The following is a 24,627-nucleotide window of genomic DNA, read 5'->3' as shown; positions in this document are numbered from 1 at the left end:
TCCATCATTACGTTTTGCTTTGTTTTCTTTTTCTTATGGTTTTCCCCATTCATTTAAATTCTTATATGCAACATGACTAATGTGAAAATGTGTTTATAAGGAATGTATGTGTTGAACCCATATAAGGCTGCATGCTGTCTTGGGGAGGGAGGAGGAAAAAAAGGGAAGACAATTTTTAATTTATGGAAGTGATAGTTGAAAACTGAAAAGAATTTAATGAATTTGGAAAAAACTGTATAAATAGAGTCCTCCTATCCCCCTTCTTTGATCTCTTTGAGATGCAAGCCAAGAGTGGCATTGCAGGGTCAAAGGTATGCAATTTTATAGTCCTTCAGATGGAGTTTCAAATTGTTTTTTTTGTGGTTGAACTAATTTGCAAGTTTGCCAGCTCTGTGTTAGTGTTCCAGCTTTTCCATATCGCTTCCAGAATTCTTTTCCTCTTCTGTCATATTAGCAAATCTGATAGGTGTAATGTAGAATCTCAGATTTCAATTTGCTTTTGTTTAATCAATAGAGAAATAGAGAATATTTCCATGTGACTATTGATAGCTGTGATTTCTTCTTCTGAGAACTACTTGTTCAAATCCTTTAACCATTTATCAATTAAACTATAAATCATGTTATTTTATAAATTGTTTCAGTTCTCTCCATGCTTGAGAAATAAGGCCTTTATTAGAGAAATTTATGTATTTTTGGTATTTCCTTCTAATTTAACTGCATTAATATTATTTATTAAATTTTTTTTTAATTTCATTTAATCAAAATTATCCATTTTACTTCCCATGATGCTCCCTATCACTCATTTCATCATCTTCTGTAATCCACAAATATGACAAGTTCATTTTTCCATTATCACCTAAATTACTTTTGATTCTATCCATTATGTCTAACCCATTGATGAAGTTTTATCTTAATCTACTGTATGAGATGTTGGTCTGTGCCTAGTACCTTCCAAATGATTTTCCAATTTTCTCTATAACTTTTGTCAAACTTTTAGTTCTTACTCCCTTGGATATTTGGAAGTATCAAACATTAAACTACTATGGTCATTTATTATTTTTTATTTTAGAACATTTTCCTTTCCACTGTTCTACCACCCTATCTCTTAGGCAATACCAGATTGTTTAGATAATTACCATTTTGTAGTACAGTTTGAAATCTTGGAATGCGAGGCCATCTAGATTTACAATATTTCTTTCATTGATTCCCTTGGTATTCTTAAACTCTTGTTCTTCCAGATTAGCTTTATCATTTTTATAGTTTTATAAAATGATCATTTTGTTGTTTGATTAATATCACAATGAACAGGTAAATTAACAAATGGAATTGTCATTTTTATTATATTGACTTCACGTACCGATGAACATGTAGTACTTCTCCAGTTGTTTTGATTTGTCTTTATTTATGTGAAAAGTGCTTTGTTACTGTATTTATATCATTTCTGGATTTGTCTTGGCAGGTAGGCTCCCAAGTATTTCATATTGTCTACAGTTATTTTAAAAGAAATTTTTCTCTCTGTCACTGCTGGGCTTGGTTGGTACTAAATGCTGATGATTTGGGGGGTTCATTTTAATGCTGCAATTTTGCTGACGTTGTTAAATGTTTCAAGCATTTTAGTTGATTTTCTAGTGTTATGTGAAGCTGAACAATATATACACAGGCAATAATGCCTTTAGGATAAGAAACAAAATAATAACATGGTAAAATTCCTCATGTCACCAATTTCTAAGAGGTTTAGTATCCCAGATACTAAACTAAAACAAAAAAAAAAAATATGATACTAACAAACACATTCCAATAGAGAAGTGTCAAATTATATAAACAGACAATTCTCAAAAAAAAGTCAAATTGTACAAAGCCATTTTTGGGCAACTGTCTGCAAAAAAAAAAAAAAAAAAAGCAACCACATTTGGATATACTTTATTATGTACAAGGCTGCAAGGCTACAAGGCTACAAGGCTACAAACTTCGTTATGTGTATTTGTGAGGAGGAAAGTCTTATTAAAAGAAAAATAAATGGAGAAAAAAATGAGAGTCTTTCAAAAGTCACTAAGTGACATGACATTTAAGTTGTTACCAGTCAGAGATTGTACAAAGAACTATGTTAAAATCTGGCTCTCACTTCTGGGAGCCTTAGCCATTCCCCTTCAAGTTTTAAGGAGTCCCTGAAAGATTCTTCTAATGCTGCAAATAAATAAGACAGGAGAGACACTTAAGGTTTAAGAAAGTAATAATTTAGTAGTTTTGTTACTTAGTTGTGACATTTAAATTTCAGAATCTGTTAATGATTTGTTTTTGTGTTATATTGCGTAAGCTTTTGTTTTCATTGAATTCTGTCATGCTCCTGTAAAACTCCTGGCTTAAAATATATATATATATATATATATATATATATATATATATATATATATATATATATATATATATATATATATATATATATATATATATATATATATATATATATTAGGCAGAGGAGGAAGAGCAAGTCGTAGTCATTTCTTTACCCACTATGCACACCCCAGGCTCCAGAATGACTTTAGGTGCTTTGTTTCCAAGTCTAATCCCAGGTTCCTGGGGCTCATTCCAGCAAATACTTGGTGGAGTTTTGGGCAGGAAAATTTTATTGAAATGAACTACAGTTGCCGCATATAATCAGAAAGGCTTATATACATTCAGCAAACTGATTATTGTCTCATAAATTTTGTTGAAAGGATGAGACTTCTGGTAAAGTAGGTGACTTAATTATTTTTCTTGCAGACCGTGAATTTAAACAAGTACCTAAGTGCACAGCTTGTAGAGTACATGTAATGAACACAACCAGTTAGTAGACTAATCTGCCTAAATGGGGACCCAGCAAGCTTGGTAACTCAGAGGCCTCTGCCTTTCGTTCTCCTCTCTAAAAGAAGGTAAATTTTGATGGTCAGAAGCTGCCCAGTTAACTTAGGATATGATGGCTAGATTCTTTCCCACCCCTCCCCTTCCCTTCTCTTTAATTCCCTCCCTCTCCCTCTCGTCCCCTCCCCTTCATTTCCTTCTGATCTCCCCTAAAATCTTATGCCCCCTTCACTCTGAAAATCATGCACTGAACAACGAAGCATCCCTGCCCAACTTCCACTCAATGGCTATTTTACATCCTCATGGCTTAGAGTGAATATCAATAGTAACAATTTCTCTTCAGAAAAACAAGAAGCTTGAGGCTTTTGCCCCTCCCAGCATGATTTATTATTTTTTTTTCTTTTCTATTAAAGAGGCCATTCCCCTCACTGCTTTTAAAAGAGGTCTATATACTGAATGGGCATTAACTCACTTTCAGTGAGTACTTGAATAGATCTTATCCTAAAAGGCCAAGGTCTCCCATTGCATCCTGGACTATTCCCAGTCATCCTAATGAGTATCTGATTACTAGATCCACATGGCTCAGGAAGAAAAAGTGCACAGTCCTTCCTCACTCAGAACAAAGTCAAGTGGAAGTCATGTCATCATTTGTCTAATGTCATAGTCCTCTTAGAAAATGAAAGACAAACACAACCTGCAATGAAGTTCAACTCAAGATCAAAGTAAGTATTCTTTTGGATGCAGAAGCCCAAGACTGAGAAGTATGAAGAACATTGCAGAAAAGTAAATGAATATTTGAATTATGTACCTATGCTGGGATTTTTGGAGTGTGAGCAGAAATGGAGGCCATGATCTTTCAAAACTTGGATATGGAGGTGGTTTTCAGTGCCTTCTGGGTAACATGATTAACAAGCACCTCATGCAGCTTGTTGGTCCAATTGACTTGGGAGGACTTGCTGGGTTTGGTGCAATGATAGGTCCTGGTCCAGCCAGCTTACTAGGGAGAGGAGTAATTGGAGCAAGCAGCTCTTCTTCCAGCTCCCAGAGCCAATCTACTTCTGTAACCACATTTCCCTCCTGTTCTTCTATATTTTATTCATGCTGCAACAGAATCCAGTGCTCAAATGATTGCATCTGCAACTGGTGCAAGCCCTACCTAGGTAATGGAATCAACACAGCAACAAGCTCAACACAGTCCATTCAACTGAGTGACCTTCAGAACATTTTAACTACTATTAATGGGCCATCTGGAACAGGAGGTAGACAGCAAGTTGACTTGGCCAGTGTACTACAGTTCTTTCATTAACTGTCATTTATTGAGTCATTTTACTTCACTGAGCTTCAGTTTTTTTTTATCTTTAGAAACAGAATAAATTGAACTAAATCAGCAGCACTCAAAATGTTTTCCATGGTCACCTAGTAGTGAAAGATGATTTTAAGTGTCCTTAGAAGTAACAACTATTTTATAATGAATGCAATGCACTGTCTATTGAAATAATACTCCCTTTTCCAACTATTGATTGGTATGAGGATACATTTTCTTCACATACTTCAACAAAACCATGTGTTGCAACAGATTGAATGCAAGAGTATATATGAAAATCCAGCTGTCTTCTATTAAGCCAGACATCAAAGATTTCAAAAAATAGTAGAAAAAATACCAATCTTCTAATGATTTTTGAAGAAAATTGTTTCCAAAAATATGGTATGTTAAAATATATTAAGATTTTATTACAATTTAATTGAACTAATACACAATTTTAAAATATCAGTTTTAATTTCTAATATGAAATTTCTATAGATATGATAATAATGTGCTTTTAATTGTTCAATAACTGACTCCTGCAAAATAGAAATATGCTCATGACACACTTTTAAGTTTAATCTGCTTTATTAACATTTTCTCCATCACTTTCTTGGGTCACACCTGATATGTAGTGTTTGCTGACTTTCACAAATACTGACATTGAAAAATTAACAGTCAATTATTAGGAGAGAGTAAAATGGTGACTTGAGCACATTATGGGATATAACAGCTCCCCCCATGCACAAGGCACTTCGTCATTCATAATAACGGTAAGGATTATGAAGTGGCTTTTAGACAGAAAAGATTGAAAACTCTTGAACTACATGTGTATCATTCATCTTAGGTTCAAATATCTATGAAACTATTGAGTATCCTATGGATTTAAAAAAAGTCATTGCTGCACAAAATACATTTAACTATATTTAGTCTACGGTTCACACCTGTCTCTTCCTTTACTGACAAAAGTTATTCATGATTAAAGTAAGCAGATCATTTCTTATGACCAAGCACAGAAGAATTTCAAATTCCATTGCTTGCAGAATTTTTGTTCTCTCTCTCATATTAGTACATAGGCCAGATTTGTGTGTATTCAAGCCTAAACCCTCAACCAAAGGTTGTAGATTTGTGTTGGAATCAAGTTATGGTGATTTAGTTAGCTTCTGAAAAGCAGTCTTCTGATCTTCTTCATTATGCAAAATTCTATCCACATCCAGAGAAAGAACTGATGGATTCTGAATATAGAAGAAAACATATTGTATTTCACTTTTATTTTTGTGGGTTTTCTTTCATTTTGTTACATTTGTTCTTTCATGACTAACGAGGAAATACGCTTTACCTGACTGTACATATATAATCTATATCAAATTGCTTACTGTCTTAGGGAGGAGGAAGAGGAGAGAGGAAAAAATTTGGAACTCAAATTTTATGAAAAGTGAATGTTAAAATTGCCTTTACATGTAATTCGAAAAAATAAAATACTCGTAAAAATAAAAATGAAAAATAAAGAAATGGAAAATTATTAAAAATAAAAGCAATCTTGTTTCCAATTCATCTATTTGAGAAAGTATAAACATTGCATAGAAACAAGTGCAAGTTAGCATATCTATGTGGAACAATACGCACACTTTCCACACAATAATATCTCATTCTTTCACACTAAGATATCATATGCTAGTATTTTCACTTCTGTGGGTTGTCTGATAGATAAGTCCTAAGTAGATGAAAATCTAAATGCCTAATCTAGGTGTTGATAACTCTTCTGGGACACTTCATGAAATTTGGAGCAAGTCCCCTTAGTGTAGATTTGTTAATTGTCCTCAAGGAAAAATCTACCTTGTTTTATAAAAAGAGAGAATACCAAAGGAAATTATTTTCTTCCTTCAAGTCCACAATATTATGTTGCTGAGCTCTCTCGGATACATAGAAGATAATGAATCAAATGTATTTTAAAGTTTGATCCACATTACTATTTTAAATTCATTTCAAAGTAGAAAGATATGGAAATAATGTTGACATAAAAAAGGGACAGAATATTTTCCACTTCAGTACTTCCTATGGTTTTCCCCCTTAGTTACCCTTTCCTCTTACTGCTTCTAAAACAATCTGAAGCTCATCTTTCAATTTGACTCAACCTTTATACAAAATAAATGACATCCCCCTTTTTCTGGCACAGTAGTAAGGTAGTTTTCTTCTCAGAATGACCTTTGGTTTCATCATTTTCACTGGCCATCATACTTGCAAAAATATCTAATTCCCATCAGTGCCATGACAGATTTTCATTTTGTCCTGACAGCATATGAAATAGCAGAAAATGACTTTGTTTGCATATGCCACTAGCTCATAAAATTTCCCACTCTGTTTCAGTACTTGCTAACATTAACCCCCAAAAATGTCTTTTCTTTATTTGCAAAAATGCGATCTTACTGAACTGTTTCCAAGTCTTCTTAAATAGACATACCATTGTTTTCAAGACATTAGTTTCCAATTCCTTGTCCTAACTGAAAAGAAGGAACTGTATTTCCTATCTGGTTGTCTGGATGATTTTTTCTGTTTCCAACTAGTAATTTTTAGATTAGTTAAACTGCAATGTATATGCTTCATAATATCTATCCTGTCTTCTATAATTAATATATACATACATATATACACATTCATATTTGAATATGTGTATTTGTACATATATATACATATATGTGAAAGAGCTGATTGTTGACTTATTGATTATTGATTTATATTAAGTTCTTGCTCTCTCTTTTTTCTCTCTACCCCCATCTCCTACAGACCAGTCATATTTTGTGGGGCTACTGTACCTCTAAAACTTCTATCAACATATCTCTGTCTTACATTAAAGCACTGAAAAGTCTTCTTGTGGTGTTCCTTAAGAATATGCTAGCAAAGTAAAATGTTTGAAAGGTTCTACCAGCATGGTGTAAGAAGAATATGTAGCTATTAGCAAAAGTTTGAGGTTTTAGAATGAGATTGTTCTCTCCCTCTGTAGAATTTTTGGCCCTTGCCAAAGGAAGGGGCCATTTGCCCAGACTTGAGTTTTTCCACACACTGGGAAGTCCCAAGAGCCTTAGATTTCCTTGGGCCATTTATATTTTCCATATATTGCTTCCATGTTTTGGGACTTCCTTGCTGGTCTAAACTCTAGTCATACCTAAACTCTGATTCAACAAGACTCATCAACCTAGAATGAATGTTCCTGGGTCAAGGGACTTGCTCTTCTCTCTTCTTAAGGATTAAGAATTTATCCTTGCTAAAATGAAGAGGATGGAACCAGCACCTGAACCTGTCTACTCTCTGAGGAACAATGTAGCTGAATGTAGCTCTACTGGCTACATTGTATTGAATTTTTCAATATGGCAAATCCCATGGCAATTTTCAGCTATGGGAAGGATGAATTATAATGGCACCTGTAAAGTAACAGATCTCTAAAATATGGAAGACGCCATTCCAATAAAAAAAAGAAAACATGTTTAAGTACTTTCTATAAGGGAGACATCATGAAAGAAAATAGACTAACTGAACAAAAATGAAACAGTCACAGAAATCCAAGTAGCCTTTAATGTTGACTTAATTATTGACCACATACCTGTACCCTGAGAGTATGCATATAAAGAACTCAAGTCTTTTCCTCAAGGAACAGAACAAAGAAATGTTGTTGTTGTTGTTGTTTTTTTCTTTTGGTACCAAAACATATTTGAAAAAATCTGAAGAGCAAACCTGGATAGTGACCATCAGTTTTGTTAAAACAAAACAAAACATTTGGCTAACATTCAATCTTATAAAAATTTGTATGGAAAATCAGTAAGAAACAGGCAATGTATAGCATTTTCCCTTCAGGAGCTCAGTGGCTCATTTCATTGCAATACAAGTGATTTTAATTATAGGAAAGGGAGAATTACTCACTGTAAAATCAAGTAACATACAATGCGTCAGAGCATAGGGTAGTTCATGGCTTACAATTAATCTATGGTTAAGCTGAGCAGTCGCCTGAAATGGCTCACACCACTCACTCTAGGTGCCCTTAGCAGTGTTCTTTTGTACAAATGTGAAGTATATACTTGAAATTCATTTCATGATCACATGGTATTACTGTTCCTTTGTGAAAATTGCTACAGTAAAGACATCTACACAATTCATTGTACCCTCACTCCACCTCCTTAAACTGTAATTGCTGATATTTTACTTTGTCTCTAAGTCTATTACGCTTTAAAAATGAGGATTTTTATAAAAAAGGAGATTTTCCAGCACCCTGTTCAGCTGAGAAAATGCACAACTTGTATTAAGAATAGCAGAAGTTTCTCTGTGTGTAGAGTAAATACTAAAAATGGCCTAGAATTTGAGGTCAAATCTTATTCTTAAAAATATCTTTTTTCATTTCTTGCTTTTTATATTTATTTTTGACTAAGCGTTTCCATAGAGTACAATAGTATTCATGGAAGTAATCATAAAAGTTACAGTTTTAACAATTCAAGAAATTTAGTGGTAAATGAAAAGAAGAGATTAATTACATACTCTTAACATCAATATATAAGTGATATTGGGATGCTGATGAAATGTTCTATGCATTCACCTTTGTTTCTAGAAATCTGGTGTTGATCAATGATTAGAAAAATGTTATCTCTTCATTACTCCAATTGAGCTTTGGCCTGGGAAATAAAATAACTAAGACAAAGGAAGTTTTGTACTATGTAAAATTCTGTTCCTCAATTTTCATGAGGAAAATTTTGCTAATTTTTTTTTTAAAGAACACTTGGCATTCATTTATTTAACATCAAATGATGTTGTGTTTAACATAGTCTTGTTCCTTATTTATCAACTGCTTTAACAGATTTAAAAAGAGCTGAAGAGGAGATGATAGAGGAACTGAATTTGTATCCTGGTTTGCTTTCGTAAATTACTTAAATAACTATGGACAAGGGAATTATTGTCTTAGCTCACTCTTCTTTAAAATGAGAAGGATGCATGTCTATGATAACATGCAGCCTGAAATTGAGACAAGTGGTGCTTGAGTTTAGGAGTTCTAAGTTTCAGTGTTTCAGGATGATTGGTTGTCTGTTGTTGTTGTTGTGTGTTCATCCTTCTTTTTTGAAGAAGATCATGACATCAGACAAATGATGACATGACTTGCATTTGACATTGTATTGAGTGAGTGAGGGCTGTGCAACATCACCAGGTTCACGTTCTCCTCCTGAGCCATTTGTATCCAGTGACAAGATATTCATCAGGATGACTGGAGACAGCGCATGATACAGTGGGAGACCTTGGCCTTTTAGGCTAAGGCCTTTTATCTCATTCAGTGAATAATCCCCTTTAAAAAGTAGTCAGGGGGAATGACCCCTTTAATAGAAAAAAAATAATAAGTATATAAATCATTCTGGGAGGGGAAGAAGTCTCGGGGCTGTTGTTTTGAAGAAAAAATGTTCCTATACTAGTTTTAGCAAAGATATGGTATGTCTGTGGGAGAGGGGCCTACAAGCTTGCCTAAGGAGTGTCAGAAAAAAGATCAGAAGCAAAGGAAATTAATTGTCTCATGTATATCAGTAGTGGAAATTAATCCATAACAATTCCCCATACTTGTAAACTGCAAGAGGGGGAAATAAGTTCTTCAAAAGAAAAAGGATGAGGGAGTTCAAGTAGTTGACCTTTAAAATTGTCAGGTATAAATGCTACGTCTATTATAAGATTTCACTGAGAATTTTTCATCAATAAATAAAGACTACTTCTTAACTTGTCTTTATTGTGGAATAGGATTTTAGTTCCAACTCTAAGCAAAGATATCACCTAGAAACAGGATGATCATGGTCAAAACCAGAGGTGTACTGGAACCCGATTAAACTCACTGCCTACAACCAATTCTTTAATTCTCAGTGAAAACATTTACATTTTTTGGAAAGGATGTGAGAAAATTCGAATACTAATGCACTGTTGGTGGAATTGTGAACTGATCCAACCATACTATAGAACAATTTGGAACTGTACCCAAAGGGCAACCAAACTGTGCATATCCTTAATTTTTAGTTTTATTGTTTTAAAAATAATGAAGCCTAAATATAAAATAAGAAAAGAAAAAGAAACAGCATAAACTTAAATATTAACCTTAAATATAAAATAAGAAAAAATGTCATGTGCACAATAAAACACAGGACATTATCCAGAAAAAATAACAATGATTTTTCATTTTGAGAAAGCCTATACATTAAATACTGTTCATTGTGTTGAAAGCTGTCCATCTTCTCTTTGATGCATTGTAGTTTTTCTTTTGTTCCCTCCTGTATACTTTTTACTTCATTCATTTCCTCCTTCCTGTACCTACACACCACTAGAAAAAACGTATAAATGTGTAACCAATTTTGGTGCAAAGGCTAGCATTATAAACAAATTAGGGGAGCAAGGAATAGTGTATTTGTCAGATTTATATAGAATGGAGAAATTTAAGAGCAAATAAGAGACAGATGATATTATGAAATGCAAAATAGTTAATTGATATTACATCAAATTGAAAAGTTTTTGAACAAACAAAAGAAATACAACCAAGATTAGGAGGTAAACAGTTAACTGGGAAAAAATTTTTTATAGCTAGTGTCTGTGATAAAGGCCTCATTTCTAAAATATAAACAGAATTGAACCAAATGTACAATACAAATCATTCCAAAATTGATAAACAGTGAAATTATATTAACAGGCAGTTTTCAGAGGCAGAAATTAAAGCTATCCATAATCATAAAAGAGCTCTAAATCACTATTGATTAGAGGCACAAACCAAAACAACTCTGAGGTACCACAACAGACCTATCAGATTGCCTAACACGACAAAACAGAAACATGATACATGTTAAAGAAGATTTGGGATAGTTGAAACACCAATTCTTTGTTGGTGAAATTGCGAGTTGATGCATCCTTTCTGGAGAGCAATTTGGAACTATGTCCAAAGAGCTATAAATATGTGCATGCTCTTTGACTTACCATGCTGTCATGAGGAGGGGGGGAGGGATGTGGAAAAAATTTAAAGCTTATAGAAGCGATTGCTAAAAACTGAAAATGAATACATTAACCATAAAATAGAAAGTGTGCATCGAAGTCAAAATATATATACATATATATATATATTTATACATATGTATATATTACATGTATATAAGTATAGATACGCATGTGTACATTTGTGTATGCACATACTTTTATATATACACCAAATAATCTTTCTACACATTTCCCCAGCTTGATGCATCTTATACACTGAGCTTCTGTATCAGTAAGCTCTCCAACATACACTAGAGGGTGGGGGGAGATTGCTATAACAGTATCACAGTTCTTAGATCTTCATTCACAAAAGGAAAACAGCTATAAAAGGGGTAACAATCCCTTTAATCAACCATATGCACCATTTCTTTAATCAAACACATATATCATTCATCTTCTTCAGGGGAATCATCACCCTGATCTTCAAAGAAAATACAGAGAAATTAAAACTCGTGGCTTTTTCTGCCTGAACTCAATAGATAGTTCCAACTGTCTGACCATAGTTACCAGAGAGTGAAGCACAACATCTGGGTTCTCAAAGGCAGGGGCTCCTTTAGCAGCTTCCCAGAGTCTTCATCTGACCAAACAAACACTTCCAGTCAGTAACATCCAAAGTAAAACCCACACCTCAGAGTCTTACATGCTTTTTAGAGTCAAAGGGAATCACATCTCTTGGGAAACAGTGACTCAATAACAAAAGGGGTCAAGTTCTTGCAAATCTTCTCAGGTCCTGCAATGGGCCAGAAACATGCTCCTCAGTCACATTCAAAGAGAGACTTTAAACCTCTTGATTAGACTAAAACAAAAACAACAAAAACTTCTCTTTTGAAATTCAAGTCTAGATCCATTTCCAGGAGCCAAAATGGCAGCGTAATTGGTAATTGCTATCTCCTTCCCCTTGTTGACTTTGACGAATCCAGAGAATATCTCCTCAGGAAAAACCATGGAACAGTGGGAGCAGCAGAAGGGGTAAACAGACTCTTAGCATGTGAGACTAGAAAGATGGCTAAGGAAGGTTCCTCTTGCTGTGGCCAAAGGTGACCAGCGCAGCATTAGAGCTGACCCAGACAGTACCACCTCCACAAACTAGGAGAAGATCCTGAGCCCCAGGAGGGTAAAGCCAGCAATTACCAACACCAGGACCCCAGGTGGGCTTCAGCAACCCAGGGACATCAGAAAGACATTAAGAAAGACAGGTGAGCCTGCTGGTGCTCTACCTCAGCAGAGGATACTTCTGGGCATCCAAAACACTCCTCCTCCACAATTAAGAAGCTAGCTCCAGGGCAACTGCTGGGAAACCCAAAAGTACCTCACCTGGGCTCTATTTCCAAGACCAGCCAACTCTTCTCCAGGTAAGCTGCAGCATTTCAGCTTCTAGCTGAAGGAATTAACAGCCACAACACTCAAGTTGTAGGCACAAGAACTGTGGGACAGAGCTACCTGTGCAACTACAGAGATCTATTTTAAAAGACAGGCAAAGGTTTATTATCATGATTAAGAAGCTAAACAGTAAAGAAAAGATCATGGAATTCTTCTATAGCGACAAGGACCAAAACACAAATACCAAAAAGTCAGCATTGAGACTGAACTCATATCTGAAATTTAAGAAGGGAATATGAACTTGTCTGCAACACAAAGACCCTCCTTGGAAGAGCTCAGGAAAATTTTAAAACCCAAAGTAGAGAAATAGAAGAAAAACTGACCAGTGACTTTAACAATATGAAAAAAGAAATCATAGAAAAATTTAAAAGGACAATTGGACAAATGGAAAAGTAAGTACTAAACATAAGTGGTGAAAGTAGTTCCTTAAAAGTATATTGGACAGATGCAAAAGGAGATGCAAAAGTTTACTTTGATGAAAACTAGAATTGGGAAAGTAGAAGCTAATGAATCTATGAGACATCAAGAATCAGTCAAAAAGAATCTGAAGAATGAAAACTTAGAAGAAAATGTAAAATATCTAACAGGGAAAACCAATTGACCTGGAAAATAGATCCAGGAAAGGAAATCTAAGGGTTATTGGTCTATAAGAAAGTCATGATGAGAAAAAGAAGCCTGGAAAATACCATCTGAGAAATCATCAAGGAAAATTACCCAGAAGTCCTAGATCCAGAAGACAAAATAGTCATCGAAAGAATTCACCATTCACCTTCTGAAAGGGACACCAAATTAAAAACAACAAGTGAAACAGTTGCCAAATTCCAGAACTATCAAGTAAAGGAGAAAAGACTGCAGGTAGCCAGAATGAAACAATGCAAATATCTAGGAGCTGCAGTCAGGATCACATATAACCTTGCAGGTTATACATTAAAAGATCAAAGAAATTGAAATACGGTATTCAATGAGGCAAAGGAGCTGGGACCAAAATCAATGATTAATTACCCAGCAAAATTGTGCATAATATTTCAGGCAAGGAGATGGACATCCAGGAAGCAAGGGAATTCCAGACCTTCCTGAATAAAAGTCCAGAACTCAGTAGAAAATTTGGTCTTCAAACACAGGACTCAAGAGAAGTATATAAAAGTAAGTAGGAAAAAAAAAACAAAACACTTGTTACACAGTATGGGCACACTCTTTTTATCCCTATAAATGAAGATGATAGTTCTTATTCTTGAGGATTTTATACTTATGAAATGTAAAAGGGATATACATAGATAGATGGAGCAGGTATAAATTAAATGCTGCAATGATAGCAAATGTGATTTAAGGGTGTGAAGGGATTTTAATGGGAGATGTGAAAAGTGAGAGGCAGAAAAAATAAATTCTTTCACAGAAAGAAGCACAAAAGTACATTACAGCAGAGTGAAAGAAGGGAGGGAGATGGGCATTGTTTGAGAGGTACCCTCAGGTGATTGAATTCAAGGAGGGTACAACAAACTCAGCTAAGTATATAAATACAGCTAGCTATATGGGGTAAGCGAGAAAGAAAAGGAAGAGTAGGTTGAAAGGGAGGGAAGAAGTAGGAAGCTAAAAGTGGATTAAAAGGGAGGGGAGTCAGAAAGAATAGAGGGAATACTGAGGTAGGCAGTGGTTAAAAATGAAATCGCTACTGTGGAGGGGATGGCAGAAAGAGAACTGAAAGCATAAAGAAGGGGAAAAGGTAATGGAGGGAAAGACACAGATTGTAATCACAACTGTGAATGTGAATGGGATGAACTCTCCCATAAAACACAGAGGGATAGCAGAAGGGATTAAAAAGCATAATCTAACAATATGTTGTTTACAAGAAACACCTTTTAAATGGGGTCATATACACAGGGTAAAGGTAAAAGGTTGGAGCAGAATATTTTATGCTTCATCTGATGTAAAATAACAGGGGTAGCAATCCTAATCTCAGACAAAGCAAACGCAGAAATAATTCTAATCAAAGGAGATAAGGAAGAAAACTATATCCTGTAAAAGTCACCATAGACCAGGAAGCAAATTCATTACTGAACATATATACTCCAAGTGGAATAGCATCCAAATTTTTTGAAGAGAAGTTGATGGAGTTACAGGAAGGAGACTGCAAACTATACTAGTGGGGGACCTAAACTTCTCCCTGCCTGTACTTGATAAATCTAACCTCACGTTAAACAAAAAAGAAGTTGAGGAGGTGAATAGAACTCTGGATAGATTTCTGGAGAAAACTGAATGGGAGTAGAAAAGAATATACCTTTTCCTCAGTAGTACATAGCACATGCACAAAATGTGATCATGCACTAAGGAATAAAAACCTCACACTCCAGGGCTAAAAGGCGGAGATAGTCAATGCATCTTTGTCAGAGCAAAATTCAATAAAACTTATAAGTAATCAAAGGCTGTGGAAATATAATCCAAAAACTAATTGGAAACTAAGCAGTATAATTCTAAAGAATGAGTGGGTTTAACAACAAATTAGAGAAACAATCAACAACTTCATTCAAGAGAATGACAATAATGAGATAATCTACCAAATCTTACAAGATACTACAAAAGCAGTTCTTAGGGGAAGTTTTATATCTTTAAATGCCTACATGGATAAAATAAAGAAAAAGGAGATCAATGAATTAGGCATGCAGGTGAAAAAAGTGGAAAAAAACACATCGAAAATCCCCAAATTAATGTCAAATTAGAAATACTGAAAAGTAACGGAGAGATTAATGAAATTGAAATTCAGAAAATCATTGTACTAGTAAATAAAATTAACAGTTGATTTTATGAACAAACCAATAAAACTGATAAACTTTGGTCAATTTGACTGAAAAAATAAAGAAGAAAGTCAAATTACCAGTATAAAAAATGAAAAGGGTGATGTCCTCCAACGAAGAGGAAATCAAAATGATATTTAGAAATTACTTTGCCCAACTGTATGCCCATAAATTCCACAATCTAAATGACAAGTGGGATCTTTTTAAAGGATATAAATAGCCCAGATTAACAGGAGAGGAAGTTGAATATTTAAATAATCCCATCTCAGAAAAAGAAATTTGAACATGTCATCAATGAACTCCCTAAAAAAAATTCTCAAGGGCTATATGGATTCATAAGTGAATTGTGCCAAACATTTAAAGAACAGTTAATTTCAATACAATATAGACTATTTGTGAAAACTGGGAAAGTAGGACTCCCCTGAAATTCTATTCATGATACAAATATGATACAAATAAACCAGGAAGAGCCAAAACAGAGAAAGAAAATATAGATCAATTTCTCTAATGAATATAGATGCAAAACTTTTAAACAAAATTTTAGCAAAAAAAATTCAACAACTTCTCAAGAGAAAAATACATTATGATCAAGTAGGACTTATACCAGGAATGCAGAGCTGGTTAAATATTAGGAAAACTATTAGCACTATTGATCATATCAACAAAAAACTAACACAAACTGAATGATTTTATCAATAGATGCAGAAAAAGTTTTGACAAAATACAACACCCATTCCTGTTGAAGATGCCGGGGAACATAGGAAAAAATGGAAGTTTTCCTAAAATAATTCACAATGCCTACCTAAAACCTTCAGCAAGCATTATATATAATGGGAAATAAGCTAGATGCATTTCGAATAAGGTCAGGTGTGAAACAAGAATTTCTATTATCACCACAATTATTTTATTCAATATGGTACTAGAAATGTTAGCTGTAGCAACAAAAGAAGAAAAAGAAATTGAAGGAATTAGAACAGGCAAAGAAGAAACTAAGTTATCACTCTTTGGAGATGATATGATGATATACTTAGAGAATCCCGGAGAATCAAGTGAAAAACTACTTGAAATAATAAACAACTTTGGCAAAGTTGCAGACTATAAAATAAACTCACATAAATCTTCTTCATTTCTATATATTAATAACAAAGGCCAAGGGCAAGAGATAGAAGAGAAATCCCATTTAAAGCTACAGTAGAGACTATAAAATATCTGGAAGTCTACCTGCCAGAACAAACCCAAGGTCTATATGAACACAATTACAAAACATTTGTCACACAGATAAAGCAGATCTAAGTAAATTTAAAAATATCAGTTGCTTGTGGGAGGGCCAAGCCAGTAGAATAAAAGTGACAATTCTAGCTAAATTAAGTTGCTTATTCAGTGCCTTGCCAATTTAACTATTAAGTAATTATTTTGTAGAACTAGAAAAAATAATATTAAAATTCTTCTTGAAGAAGAAAAGGTCCAGAATATCAAGGGAACTAATGAAAAGAAATGCTAGGGAAGGTGGCTTTGCTCTGCCAGGTCTCAAATTGTATTATAAAGTAACAATGATCAAAACCACTTGGTACTTGCTAAGAAACAGAAGGGTAGAACACTGGAATAATTTATATACTCAAGACACAGTAACCAATGAATATAGCAATCTACTGTTTGATAAACCCAATGATCCCAGCTTCTGGCATAAGAACTCACTGTTTGACAAAAATTGCTGGGAAAACTGGATAAGAGTGTGGCAGAAACTTAGCACGGACCAATGCCTAACACTGTACTCAAGAGTAAAGACCAAATGGGTGCATGATCAAGGTACAAAGTTTGATAGTATAAACAAAGTAGTGGAGCAAGGAATAGTGTATTTAACAGATTTATGGAGAAGGGAAGAATTTTTGACTAAACGAGAGATAGAAAACTTTATGGAGTGCAAAATGCATAATTTTAATTACAGTACATTGAAAAGTTTTTGAACAAACAAACCCAATGCAACTAAGATTAGGAGGGAAGCAGAAAACTGGGATAGAATGCTTGCAACTAATATCTGTGATAAAGGCTTCATTTCTAAAATACATAGAGACTTGAGTCAAATGTAGAAGAATACAAGTCATTCCCGAATTGACAAATGGTCAAAGAATATAAACAGGCAATGTTCAGAGGGAAAAATTAAAGCTATCTGTAGTCTTTTGAAAAAAAAGCTCTAAATCACAATTGATTACAGAGATGCAAGTCAAAACAACTCTGATGTACCACATCACACCTATCAGTTTGTCTAACATGACAAAAGAGGATTATAATAAATTTTGGAGAAGTTGTGGGAGAGTTGGAACATTATTTCGTTGTTGTTGGAGCTCTGAGCTTATCCAACCCTTCTGGAGATCAATTTGGAACTATTGCCAAAGGGCTAAAAATGTGCATACCCTTTGACCCAGCAATATAGCTTCTAGGACTGTATCCCCAAGAGATCATAAAAATGGGAAAGGGCCCCACATGTACAAAAATATTTTTATCAGCTCTCTTTATGCCTACCAAAAGCTGGAAATCAAAGGGGTACCCATCAATTGGAGAATGACTGAACAATTGTCGTATATGAATGTAATGGAATCCTATTGTGCTATAAGAAATGATAAACAGGAAGACTTCAGAAAGGTCTCAAAAAAGTTATATGAACTGATGCTGAGCAAAAGGAAGAGAACCAGGAGAGCTTTGTACACGGTAACAACCACAGTGCTCAAGGATTTTTTCTGGTAGTCTTAATACTTTATGGCAATGTAAGGACTTAAAAAATTCCCAAGGTCTCTTAAAGCAAAATGCCTTCCACATCTAGTAAAGAACTATGTAATTTGATCTCAAAATGTAGCGGATCATTTTATTTTTATTTTCGTTTGGTTTGTTTTATGTTTTTCTCCCATTCATTTGAAGTCTTCTATGTAATATGACTAAGGTGAAAATGTATTTAATAGGAATGTATGTGTTGAACCTATACAAAATTGTATGCCATCTCAGGGAGGGAGGGGCCATGGAGGAAGGAGGGGAAAATTTAAGTTATATGGAAGTGATTTAGAACATTGAAAAGAAATAAAATAATAGTAATTTTTTTAAAAAAAAGATCCTCTTTTTCTTGCTATTAAAGCATCATTAACATCACTCTTGATATAAGATTTGCCATAGGGTTACAAATAACAATTAGAACAAGTCCTCACATGAGGATAGATGTGACTTGACTTCTGAAGGACCATAGAGAAATTTCCCTGGTTTCTTGTCAATAATGCATAAAAATCCTTAGTCAGAGATTCGTTCCTCCAGTAACGTCCTATCTTAATGCCTCACTGTACTATGATGTTTCTAGTTTCCAAATGAGCCTATGGCTATATAACATAGGTGTAGGCACATTGGATAGTTAATGACATGAAGTTCTATTGATAGAATGCTACCTGAGAGCCTGTCTACATGTAAAAATGCTTAACAATTCAGTGCAATCATTGAAACTTTTGCCATGATGAACAAAATCCACCATGTACTCACAAAATTGTAAAAGGAACCTATATTCCTTCTGGACGTTTCATTCTGCTGAAGTGATATAGGATAAAACAAAGGTGACAAAAGGTGCTATTGGACTTTCAGAGATAATATCCTGTCAATATAGTAGTGGAATTAATATACTCTAATTTGTGTCTCCATACTTACTGAGCAGGACTGTTTGGTGGGTAAATAAAACTCAATTAAATCTACTATATGTGGTCAGTCCAGGTCATTGTTCTTATCTAATCCACCTTTCCACCAAGTTTTCAAAACTTTGTCCAATAGAATTTAAAGTTGATTTCAATTATATTTCCCTAGGACTTAACCTTGATTTAATATTCGCTTTCTTAGTTCCTTCACCTTCTGAAAGTCACCCACCACCCACACCCCAGAGCACTTGCCTAAAGGTCAAACTTTGTCTTGTAATTCCCTTCATCTTTGTAACCCTACCCATCACCTACTTTCCAGAGAAATGTGATTAACCTAAAAGATCAAATCTCAACAACTCATAGGCAACTCTCATGCCTACAGACTAATCTCATGACATGAAACTCTTTGTCCTGTAACTGGATTCACTTATCTTAGTTGTGATTAAGGTAGTTTCCAAAAGGAGGTCCAAATAGTATCATCTCAATTCTGACTATGTAACTAATACAGAGTCTGAAGAAGATATACCTATTTGCTTAAGATTTAAGATCATCATGCTAATTGTTTAAATGACCCTATTAGCCCTCACTGAAAGTCTTTGTTCATCAAAAGAGGCCATTAACCGAATTGATCCCTTACTACTAGCCAAAATATGAATTCATGCTGCTTAAAACTTTGTCAGAATTTCTCTATATATACCCTACATAGGCATCTTGATGTCTGATATCCACTATGTATATACTCCCCAAACTCCTCCCCAAACTCCTCATCTTGCTTTAAATCTTTAACCTCATTAATATTACCATTTTTGCCAAACGAGTGTATACATACAAAGTCCTATCACTCTTCACTATCCTGGTAACAAAACATCTTTGTATGCCTAGAGTTCATCAGTCTGTCTTTTACACTGTTGTGAGAATGTAAGTCTGAGTCCAAGAAACACCTCATTCTTATCCTTATATCCTCAGAGCCTGGAACATAGAAGAATCAATATATGATTTTTGTTTGAGAATGATGCTTCTTGACCAACTATAAACATTCATTTGATTGCTGATAATCTAATAGAATAATTCTCAAACTAATTGGTCTCAAGACCCTTTTGCACTTTTAAAAATTGAAGATTCCTCAGAGAGCTATTAATGTGCATTAGAGATATTGATATTTGGTATTAATAATTGAAATATAGTATTATTATGAAATCATTTTTGATATAGTTGAGCTTCTGAAAAGATTTTACAGATTTCCTGATGAAACTTTAGGAGCAGCTACTCTAAGATGGTACATCTTTTATGAACTTATAAATCAATTTATATCTTATTGAAAGAACATATCAGTATTGACATTTTCTCCATGCATCATGCACACACATCTCGCAAATAAGTTGCAATTACATTGAAAGATGACTGTAAGGTTATACTTAGAGAAATGACTAAAGATGGGTTTAATTTTACACTCAACAACAGTATGCCATTATATAGTTTGTGGTTTTCGGTATACTGGATAAAGCACTAAATTTGATGTCAAGAGTATCTGAATTCAAATCCAGCTAAAACACTTACATATAAGTCATGAATAGTGTTAATAATGAATGCATAATGTAGCTGTACAATATGAATTCACGTTGTGTATTTTAAAAACGGCTTGAACTAGTTACCATGTTTTATACACATTTATATTTGAAATAACATAAATTCAAATAACATGACTTTTAAAATGTGCTGGTTATGCAGCTTGACCTTTCTCAACCTCAGTTACCTCTTGCATAAAACTAAAATATTTATAGAACTTATCTCATTGTTTTTTTGTTTGTTTGTTTGTCTGAGGCAGCTAGGTTAAGTAGCTTGCCCAGGATCATATAGCTAGTAAATACTAAGTGCCTGAGGCTGAATTTGAACTCAGGTCCCCCCAAGCTCAGGACCAATGCTCTTTCCACTGTGTCACCTTGCCACTCCTATCAAATGGAATTACAATGAGGTTCAGATGAGATATTTCACAAACCTTTAAAAAGTATGCCACTGCTAGTTTTTTTTTTTATCATCATTGTCATTATCATCACCATCATTACTTTTACCTTGAAGTTCTTACAATGGGAATAAACAATCAAACCAGAAGGACAAATATGACGATGATACTCTACCACAAAGGAGGATGAAAATCAATTCTATGTTTTTGAAAAAATGCTATGTTCTCTGTATCAAGGAAACTTAGATTTTGATGGCTGTCTTAATGTAAATGTGAGCATGACATAGTATAACATAATATGTTGAAAATGTAATGTGGAATATAAATGGAAAATATTTGGAGAATATGAAAGATCAACAATTTTATATATCTCAAAAATATATTCAAGAAGTTAGAACAACAGGGACATGGTGAAAAAAATACAAGTATACAGAAAAGCAAATTATTTTAACCTTCTCAATAGGATAACTCCCATATATATCAAAATCATACAGGATTCTTTGAAAGAAATACAATACATTTAACTTTATTCAATCACCTGCTGATCATTCATATCAAAATGTTGTATTGAACTGGGAAACTTGTGTTCACAGAAGGTGAACGAAATGGTTCTAGCAGAATCCAAATTATTTCCCCAACTATTTATGGCTTTCACTGAACTGGCTTGAATTAACTAAACAATCGGTTCTTTCATGATAGTAAAGGCATAAATTGTGAGCTTATGGAGATGTAAATAGCATCATGATTAATAAATAATGTAAATACAACAACTTTTAATGAATTCAGTTTGGATATTGAATAGCCTAAGAGAAGTTATTCTCTTCCCTACTAGCTAGATCCACAAGAATGGTTTTGAAAAAGAAAATACGATATTGTAAAGAATGAGCTAGGGAGTCTGATAAACATATATTTTACCCTCAGAACTATATAGATTGTATAATAAAATTAAAACAAAAATGTATCCAGTTCCCTCATTTGACACAATAATGACTTGATCGCTTGGAAATTAAAGAAATACCTATTGGGCCAAATTACTGTATAATCATTCTTTCTCTGTTAAGCTATCTATTTACCTTCATTCCTCTACAAGTTGCACTTTGTATACTCTTTGAACTTTCTCTGTCATGCATACCATTGAAATCTCTCAATGCTACAAGCTAAGTTCATGTTTGGATTATTTCTTACTTTGGAAGAAGCCTCTGCTTCTGCAGCCTTTTCTTTTGATTGGGTGGTTCCAGAATTGCCATTTTCATGAGGATTCTCAGAAAAAAAAAAACATTTCTTTGTTCCTCTCCATGCTACATTATAAACTCTCCATAATACTTTCTCTAATATACTCCAACATGTAATGTTATCTCACTGTCCCTTAGAGCTTTTGAACTTCATTTTCGCATTGTTTTCCTCCATTCAAATGTAAACCACTTGAGGCAGTGACTGTCTTTCTACTTGTATAGCTATATTTATTTCTTGGTTTAGTGTCTGGAACAGAATAAATATTTAATAAAGAGTTGTTAAGTTAGCTCGATTTGAAAGAAAGCTCCAAGAGAAAGAAAGATGAAAAGTGCATATTGAAATGAAAATTATATTCTCAGACTTTTCAAGTAAAAAAAATAATCAAATCTCCTTTAGCATAACTTTATTTGATCTCATATTGAATTCATTTAAATATTTCATAGACAGTCCAATTGAAAGGAGAGCTATTTGACGCTTAAAATCATTTCTGAGGCTTGATTTTTGCCATTGTCCTGAATTAACACCAAGCTAAAATTTTGTATCTATATTTTACCAATTTATGCCATTGTTCAGGACATTGCGATATATTCTTCCTAGGATTCTTTTCTTCTCTAAGATACTGACAATATCTATTAAAGTGTAATTTACACTTTAACAGTTACCAAAATTACTTATTTGCTTGTTATATCATTCTTGTTTTCATTCAGGTAACTGCCTATTTATATCATTATTTATCTAGGGTAAACTTTTCAAGGGAATTTCATTAAAACAATGTTTTATTTGCATTATAGGCAAGTTTGCATTATAGGCAAGGTACTGGACTAGGTGCCAGTATACAAAGATGAAGCAATTTCTATTCTCAAGGATATTCAACAGATGGGGAAATAATATATATTTAAACAAAATAAAATGCTTGCAAACAATAACTTAGAATTAGTATCTTAGCAATAATTAAAATGATGCATTAGAGAGAGGATATCTAATAAACAAAGGGAGAGTAACTTCTACAAGTTGGGCCAAGATGACAAGTAGGAAGCACTCAGCTGAGGCTGAGAAACATTCTCCTCCAAGAACTTTAATACAATTCCTCAAATCCAATTCTGGAGTGGAAAAGACAACAAAATTCATAGTCGGACATTCTTTCAGCTCAAGACAACTTAAAAAGTGTGAAAGAGGGATTTTTAATATGGGGATGAAGGCTAACCCACATGGATGTAACATCAGTGGTGAAACTAGCTGATGCCAAGAGAAGCAGCAGCAGGCAGCTTCAAGAGCTCTAAAGTCAAAGATAGTAAGGGAGCAAAGGAAGTGGCAAGAAAGAGATTATATTGTATCCATGCACTCTCACTGAATGTAAGACCATATACTATTTGGCACCTCGGTAACTAATATCCACTCTGAGGACATAGTTAAAGGGGGAGAAGAGCAATTCCAGTCAAGAAGGAGTGGAAATCTTGAAGGTACATATCACTTCCAGTCCCAAGCAATCAAGAACCCTGGAGAATAGCATCATTTCTTGTCCAAATGGAGAAGGATTCTTGAGGAACAGTATCCATTACAATTCCAATGAATCAAGTGCCCTTTGTGGGAAAAGAAAAGAATGTAGATTAGGAAAGCAGTGACCACATATCTCTCCACACAGTCTAACTCCAGAGATTACAGCTCTTATTCTGATTAATAATGAAGTCCAAGAACCATTGCTGCCTTATCTTCACTCTTTAGAATCTCTTCTAAAGACTGAAGAAAAGATTCAGAACACAGACCTTTGCTCAGTTTCAGCAGGCATTAAGTATTTTCAGTGCTGTCTTAGCTTCAGGACAACTTCATCCACTTATGAGTCAGTTTGGTTTACCAACAGAAGCTGTAGATGCAGAAAATAAGCATGACATCAAAATATTTGCCAAAGCCATGCACAGCAATGCAAAGTCAGACCAAAAATGAAGGAAATGCAAAGGACAAAACAGACAAAGAGAAAGATAAGAATTTAGTTTAAATTATTTGCTATCTTGTAAGGTATTGAGAATCCTTAATAATTAAGTGATTGCAGTAGTGTCACTATTTTATTCCATACACTCATGCCTATATTTAGCCTACAAAATAAGGGAAATTTCTTCTTTAAAAAACGTGTGCAAACAAAATATAACTAATATTTTTTTTCGCTTCAGTATTTTCTGAGTTTCTAAAGCATAGGTGTTGTAGAGAAAACACACATACACACAAATACATGAAGTGGATAAAGTCCACCTAAATTGCTTTAAGTAAATGACAACTAAAGTGGTGCTGTAAATGAAACCTAAAGACAAAAACAAGTTGAAGAAAAATGGAAAAATGCCTTTGAATTTCTCTAAGAATTATCTAAAAAAATTGTTAGAATAGACTATTTTATTAAATAAAGGCAATAAAATTTATTATATCATTGTAAACTTGACT

General features: G+C 34.0%; 1 pseudogene; it reads left to right on the top strand.

Moving 5' to 3' along the window:
• Positions 1–2,533: 2,533 nt before the first annotated feature.
• LOC140512298 (proteasomal ubiquitin receptor ADRM1 pseudogene) lies at positions 2,534–24,190 on the top strand (annotated as a pseudogene).
• The last annotated feature ends 437 nt before the right edge of the window (positions 24,191–24,627 follow it).

Source organism: Notamacropus eugenii, chromosome 6 (genome assembly GCF_028372415.1).
Source record: "Notamacropus eugenii isolate mMacEug1 chromosome 6, mMacEug1.pri_v2, whole genome shotgun sequence".
In the NCBI taxonomy this organism is placed as follows: domain Eukaryota; kingdom Metazoa; phylum Chordata; class Mammalia; order Diprotodontia; family Macropodidae; genus Notamacropus; species Notamacropus eugenii.
The sequence above is the reverse complement of the archived record's forward strand: the minus strand, read 5'-3'. Positions and strand labels throughout refer to the sequence as shown.